At 43.3% G+C, this 7,246-nt stretch overlaps 1 long non-coding RNA gene across 1 annotated transcript; it reads right to left on the bottom strand.

The window, feature by feature from the left end:
• Positions 1–1,741: 1,741 nt before the first annotated feature.
• On the bottom strand, positions 1,742–6,961 carry LOC136776875 (uncharacterized). The gene is made up of 3 exons (XR_010823168.1): positions 6,862–6,961; positions 2,949–3,081; positions 1,742–2,159 (listed from the first exon to the last, which is right to left on the bottom strand). It is a non-coding gene; the product is annotated as an uncharacterized lncRNA (long non-coding RNA).
• Between the last annotated feature and the right edge of the window lie 285 nt (positions 6,962–7,246).

Genomic DNA, 7,246 nt, shown 5'->3' with positions numbered 1-7,246 from the left:
CTAAGCTCTTACCACATGACTACAATAGATGTGTTTATTTTAATGAGACCTTCTTTTGTTTCAATCTTTTTCTGTTATTTCTTCTTTTTTTTTTGTTTTCAGGAATTCTGGGAACTCTAAGGTCGAATAGCTGTACTTACGTTTAAAGTAAAATAGTTTAAAATCTTACCTTTGGTTGGCTTATTTCTTCAAAGAGTAGATATTTATAGTTTATCATATATTATTATCTTACCCAATAAAAAGCAATTATAGCTACCATGGGTCAATTTGTCCAGCTCCAGAATATCAAATATAAGATGGTTTATATAGCAAACTGCTGTTGTAATTCCTGAAAAAGATATAACTCTTGTACGATCCATAAAGATACAAATGTTTGAGCAATAGTAATGATATTCTTATTGCAAATCAGCTACAGCTAAAAAGATAGAAAGAGCTCTTATATTTTCCCTAAATAAGAATCTTTGGTAAGATGTGTAGTATTTCTATTCCTCCTGCATTAGCCCCTTTAGACAGATTTACAAAATGAAAAGAAATACAGGAGGTTTTTTCTTGCGCTGGAATTATTTTCAAAGGTTTCATTTTAAGATAGAGATGGACAAGAAAAATTTGCAGCTAAGCAACTTAAAAGGCAAGAAAGAGAAAATTTCAGCTCAGTTTCAATTGCTTCTTAACAAAAACTCAAGAATAAGAAAAATAGCAAATGCCCTATCAGTTAAGAAAGTTTGATATACAAGCAAAAAGAAATAAAATCCAAATAAAATTAGTGAATTGATAAAAATAGATACCTTTCATTCTGTCTCTTTTTCAGATTCCTTATAAATCGTTCGCCAAACGTTCATACAACGTTTACGGAGTTTGCGCACTGTAGCGTCCAGGAAGCCTTTACATTACTGTTTCACCTTATTAGGTATCGCGCACTATTCAATTACCTGACCCGACATTAGTTAACAGAACTTTGTCCAATTTAAAATAAATTATTTTCATTCTCTTGTCCACACCAAGAGTTATCTCCGCGGTCTTGCGTGAACGTTGAGCAAACTTCTCGAAAATTCGTTGATCAAAAACTTTTTCGTTAATACGCGAAAAACTGCTGAGACGAAACGAACAAGCAGGCTTGAACCTGCTGGAATTTGGATGCAACGGTGGGAGGACGCGTAATGGCGTAATGGACGCCTCGTATAATGGCGGGAGGGGGAGGGTGGACCGACCGTTTCGCGACTTTTTTTTTAACGTAATACCGGTGACACAAAGGACTATTCGAGGTAAAATACAATTACATTTAAACAGTTTACATTCCGAATTACACTCGAAGAACACTAAGTTTGTAGAATATTACGATAAAGCTACGGACACGATTCTTTTCAAATCTATTTGAATTAATACGTTGAGCTCACCTCCTTCTTCTTACACAAATCAGAGCAAAATGACGCCGGATGCAGGTGGCGGTTGGGTGGGTGGCGTTGCTTGTACCGAGCGCGATCGCGATTGTCACGTTTTTTAAACAACCAATAGGAAAAAGGGAAAATTTGAAAATTAATACAAAAATCCACCAATCACCCATCCCAGTGTGCAGTGCGCACCGACTGTCTGCGCATCTTCATTTTCAAGTTTATTATACCGACATGACAACTTATATAATTAAATTAGCTATGCTATATTGTATTTTACGTTACTTATATAATTCGTATAAAATGTAATATAGGTATATAATTAATGAGACATTATGTTATTTTGAACTGTCTCAATGAAAATTTTATTGATTTTTATTAATACATGATGGTGCTTGAAAAATGGTAATTTTAAAAATTATGTTTCATGACCACATTTGACTATTAACGATACGTTTATAATAAAAATTACCAAGAAAGGTATCGCGCAACTTTAGCGATGTCCATCAATCTAAAGGATATTAATTTTTTTTGACGTTCCCTTCTTAACAAGAGCTTCTCGAAATATTCTTTTGATATCTAAGCGTTTCACACTGTATATTAACTGCTACAAATTAGTGTTAGAGTAATTTTTACGTGGAAGAGAAATAATTTTGCTAATTTTTGAGCAAATAAATCCCAACAATAATCCCCCTCTTTACGTACATCCTGGAAACTACCATTTTGATCCGACATGGTCGCAATTTTTATTTTACATTTTTAACATGTTCCCTGAAACAATGAATCTGAAATTAGCATAATACCATTATTTTAAGTACATTTTTTCATGCAGAATAGGGGGAATAATGTAAAAAAATAAACTTTTGAAACCCCTGAAAAATGTGGTGTTGCCCACACAATTAGATTTATATTTTCCACAAAAGACGTTAAAAATATGCACTGAGAATTGCAATGATTTCAGATGAAAATTGTGATTATACCACACTTTATCGGCATGTCAACGAAATATATAAGACAGGCAATAGCTCCAACATTTTTTTTAGGAATTTCCAGTGACTTATTTGTTAAAAAAATATAGTTATCCCTTTAAATCGTTCAAATTAACATCACCGTTACTGTAACTTGTAGGAAAAAACTTGATTATGATCGATATTTTTTCGAGAGAATGTGGCTTGACCTCGTATATTTACTTGCAGTTTTTAGAAGGTTGTTTCATAGACATAAATAATAGAAAAGACGAAGATTTTTGTGTCTAGAGACTGTGCATAATGAGGTTCGACTGTGTAAGAGAGAGGGGGGGGGGGGGAGAGGGGAAGAATGGTATTGTAATTGAGAAAAGAGGTGCTTCCCACGTGCGAGGTAAAGAGAGAAGAAACCAGGTGGGTGTATTAAAATGGGAAGATAGAAAGTTTCAGGAAGAAACCCGAGTGATTGTGTGTGCGGGCAAATGAGAGAGAGAGAGAGAGAGAGAGAGAGGGAGCGAGGGAGCAAAGCATAATTGTTCACAGCTGCTAATAATTAATGGCAGCGAAGCCGATTAGATAAAATTGAAGCGAATACCTATCATAAATATAGTGGCTATTCTCGTGCTGCCAGTACGATTTGCGTTATCGAGCTTTCTACTCGTAACTCAAACAGACGGGATGAATAAATTCTCGCCGACAATCGACAATGCGTAGAGAAGAGCCTGAAACTTAAAATAAGTCCGCAATTTATTTCAGCGTGCACGTCCCATTCTTTCAACGACGACGACTACGACTGCGACGACGGGAAATCTCTTCGGCGTAGAAATGTTAAAATATCGAGAAAGGGAGGGAGGGGAGGGGGGATGCGCGCTGGTGGCAAACATTTATTTAAACATAGCAGCCGCCTTGGAGCTTGATAATAATGATAAGTGACGGGTCGTGTTTGAAGAGGCATTAGTCGTTCTCGAGAATACCTACCCGGCCACTTGTACGAGCTTAGTAGAATCATTCGTCTTGATCTAGGGCTATTTGTCCTATGCCAATTTTCGCACACACTCACTCTCTTTCCCTCAATTATTTCAATTCGTCCGATCGTCGCTTAGATTCGCCACGAGCGACCTGTTCCCTCCCATAAATACCAATAAGAAGATGTTATTGGACCTCCCCGATGCTTCATCCGTACACTCCTCATCCCGAAGAAAGCTGACGTCGAATGGTACCGCGCATCAGGACCCAGTCGTTGGCGAAAAATCGCTCTTCTACGGTGTGTATACACACACATATATATATATATATATATATATAAGCGAGTACTCACGAGACGCGTTCGGCGATCCAAGTTAATCAGGGATTACAAGAAGGTAGGAAGGTGATCGAGCGTGAGACGGAGGAATAAGGTGGGAGCCGACCGCGATCATTAGCGGCGTCGATCATTCCATCGAGTTACGTCGGATCGGGCTAATCGATTATAGCGTCTAGAGAGCGATGGAGGAGGAGGGGGGAGGGGGGGGGGGGAACCGGTCACTACCATACGTTAACGCTAATCGACCGCCACGCCATGCCGGAGAAAACTCACGCCGATATTAATTATTTATAACGAGCCGACTTGCACGCCCAGCGCTAAATACGTTCCGAGAAATATTCCGCGCGCTTTATTATCATTACCATTACCATTACCATTACCGAGCTTATTACTCACGCTCGTATGCGAGCTCGCGAACGCAAACGTGGACCACAATAATAATCTTGATTGTCTCTGGGCCGCGCACACGCCACTTTGCGCCGCTACGTCCAATTATACTCCCATATAAGAGGCCCCAGGCCATCCCCCCCCCCCCCTCCCTACGCTTACCCACCTCGCACTCACGCAACGTATAGCTTCTTTCTCGAAAAAACCACCAACCACCCCCCTCGCGATCGCTCCACGCACACACGCGGATTTTAATAAACAAACCCGCGCGATCGGTGGGCGTATCGATCAATTTTTCAGCCGACCGATTTATCCTCCGTGCAAGGGGAAAATACGCGCGTTCGAAAGTCGATAATTGAAGAAATTCAATATTGCTGCAGGCATCAAAATTTTCAAGTCCGAGTGTGATTTATCGAGAGCCCTTCTTTCCTCGAGGGCCATAAATATCGCGCGAAGATTAATATTAGCGCGCGGCAGCCAGGTAGTATAGTCACGGGGGTAGAGCGAAAATCGCGCGCGCTGTGTATCAATCCGATGCGCGGGATGTCGCGATGGGGAGGTGCGGAGAGGGGTACTTGTGCTTCGGATATGTATTCTCTCTGTGAAATACAGGCGTTGCGCGCGTTAAAGGGGAAAGGAAAAGAGAGGGAAAAAATGCGGCAAAAAGAGAGTGCGTCGCCCAGGTAGAAATTTCGCGTGGCACTGACAAGCTCCGTAAAGGGATCGAGAGCGGAGCGCGCTTGCAAAGATGTATGTGTGTACGCGAGCGTATATATATATATAGTTATACATGATCCGTTGGAACATATCTGCCGCGCGCGTATGGCAGGCAGGGGGGGGGGGAGGGGGCGCGTAGGCACGGCGCGAATAAATAAAGCTATCTCGACTCGCGTTTATCATTCGCTATCCGAGCGGTCCTCGTAAATCTGCCCGGCAGCCAGCCTTCCTACCAACCCGCCTGTCTGCCCCCAGTCGATAAGAGTCGGCTACGGGGCAATATGTTGCGTCTCACAGACTCCCCACCACCATCACTACCACCACCACCATCAGGATTTTAACCCATCCTACTTCGATTTGGCCAACACAGACGGATCATATATATATATATATATATATGTATATAGTGTACCATATAACGTACATCCACCATGCTTTTCTCTCTCCGAAACGCACACCGCAGCTCTATAATCAGATTGACCGTATTACGTCCGATCGGCCATTTCCCTCGCTATAAACAGCGTGTACGCTTCCGAGATACACGCAAACGTACCGGATTCGCGTGTGTGGAAGGTATCAAAGCAATAAGGAGCATCGAAGCAGCGAGTAGTCTTCTCAACTTTTGCTTTCTTCAATTTCTCGCGCAAAACTCCTGTTGCACCGGTCCGTCGCCGGTCTGCCGGAAAATTCTACATTCTCTCCCAACGAGGCTTAAATGCAAAGATCGAGGAAAAGAATGATAGTTTTTGAGGAGCGAGTGGATCATGCGTCTTTGTCGAGCGGAAACTGCTATATAGCTTGCAGCCGCGTTCTCGCGTTTCGCTATTCTTGCTCTCTGTACTACTCTAGGAGATCCACTAAAGCCTTTCTTATGACCTTGCTTAAATCAGCGTGAGATGAAAGGAATCCCACGATATTAAAATACGAACGGTACATTAAATCTCTCTGTCAGCTGTAGAAAAGCCTGCCAGTTTGGTTTGGGTGTGCGGGTCACACCAACGGGCTTTGCAGCGATCCTTGCCACTTGCAAGCCATGCGAAAAGAGCACAAGCCGAGCGAGAGAGGTGGAATTGGATGGAATATACACCTCGTCTCCTACGAAGCGGAACGAGCATGGCCACGACTAGCTCCTTTGATCCGCTTACGTTAGCCCGTCAAAGTAATCCGACAGTGGATTACTTTGGATGTGGGCTTCCCCCCTTTCCTCCCCCCCCCCCCCCCCACCCCCTCCTTTCTCGCTCGGCTCGCTCTCGACGGCCACGAAGATGGCCGAGTGCACGCGCGATATTTGCCGAGAGTTGCCGATTCCCGCTTTTACCCTTGCGTGTTGTGTATCGCTCTTCCTTCCGTCTATTTATAAACAACAGAGAGAGAGAGAGAGAGAGAGAGAGAGGAGCAAAGAGCGCACAGACGAGCCGATGACTAATTCACACTCGATTTATGCTTGCATCAGTCGACCAGAGGATTCGCCAGGCACGAAAATAACGTGGAAATTACGGTGCTGCATGCGTGCGCGCGCGTTTGGAGGATTTTCGCAGCTGCGCACTCACCGATTTACAAGCTGCCGCCGTGTTGTCCCGAAAAACTGATGCTTACCGGCTTGCGCCATTTCCCGGAACGATTTTAACCGGCAACTTAGTAGCTAAAACCATTTCGACTGAGATACGACACGAGGATTTTACGGCTCTCCCCGTCTTTCCTGCCGCAATCCGTAATTTTGCGTCGCGCGGTGTTGACGATCGCGTGGCTTGTGCGATATTCTCGTTTAAGCTCGCCATCTCGGATAATTGAATAAACGATCGGTTGTATTTCAACGCGCGAGCTCTCTCCTCTCTCTCTCCGACCACTATATAGGTTGATTATTAATCGCGACACACGAAGGTATAATTGGCCTTTGCGAGCAGTCCCTAATGATGTTTGCACACTGCTATATATCCCATTAGTCCCTCGCTTCTCCCGCGCAACCAAACGAACCGATTGCTCGCCGATCACCGTGGAACTCCGCAGTGCACCCGGCCGGCCTTTCGATACGGGGATTAATGTAGTCGTAAACGAGGATGATTATATCAAGTCGCAATTGCGCCAAGACGAATAAACCTGCCTCTGTGTGTGCGAGCCTGTATTTGTGTGTATCCATTACGAACCCTTCACAGCCGATATCTCGCACAGACTACCTCGGTCCGGTTAAGGCCGCTCCCGTGTTTGTACTGGCACGATTAACATCTTGACGGCGAGATGTAAAACGATCCTAAAATACCTGAAATAAATATAACCTCTGTTCCCTTTGACAGGTGCACTCGTTTTTCTTTCAACGCGCAACGCGAAGCCAGCCTACGAATCACGGATGAGCGCTAATTGCGGGCTTGTATGTCTTTTCATCCAAACGATTTTATTATTATTGATGTTTTGCGACAGCTGGCATAGAATGCAAAATAAAAACTCTATTTTTATATATATAAGTATATACGAACGACTCGAGGGTGAAT

Source organism: Prorops nasuta, unplaced genomic scaffold, assembly GCF_024137725.1.
Source record: "Prorops nasuta isolate Cenicafe-Biocafe unplaced genomic scaffold, Cenicafe_Pnas_1.2 PNAS00010, whole genome shotgun sequence".
Taxonomy (NCBI): Eukaryota; Metazoa; Arthropoda; class Insecta; order Hymenoptera; family Bethylidae; genus Prorops; species Prorops nasuta.
The sequence above is the reverse complement of the archived record's forward strand: the minus strand, read 5'-3'. Positions and strand labels throughout refer to the sequence as shown.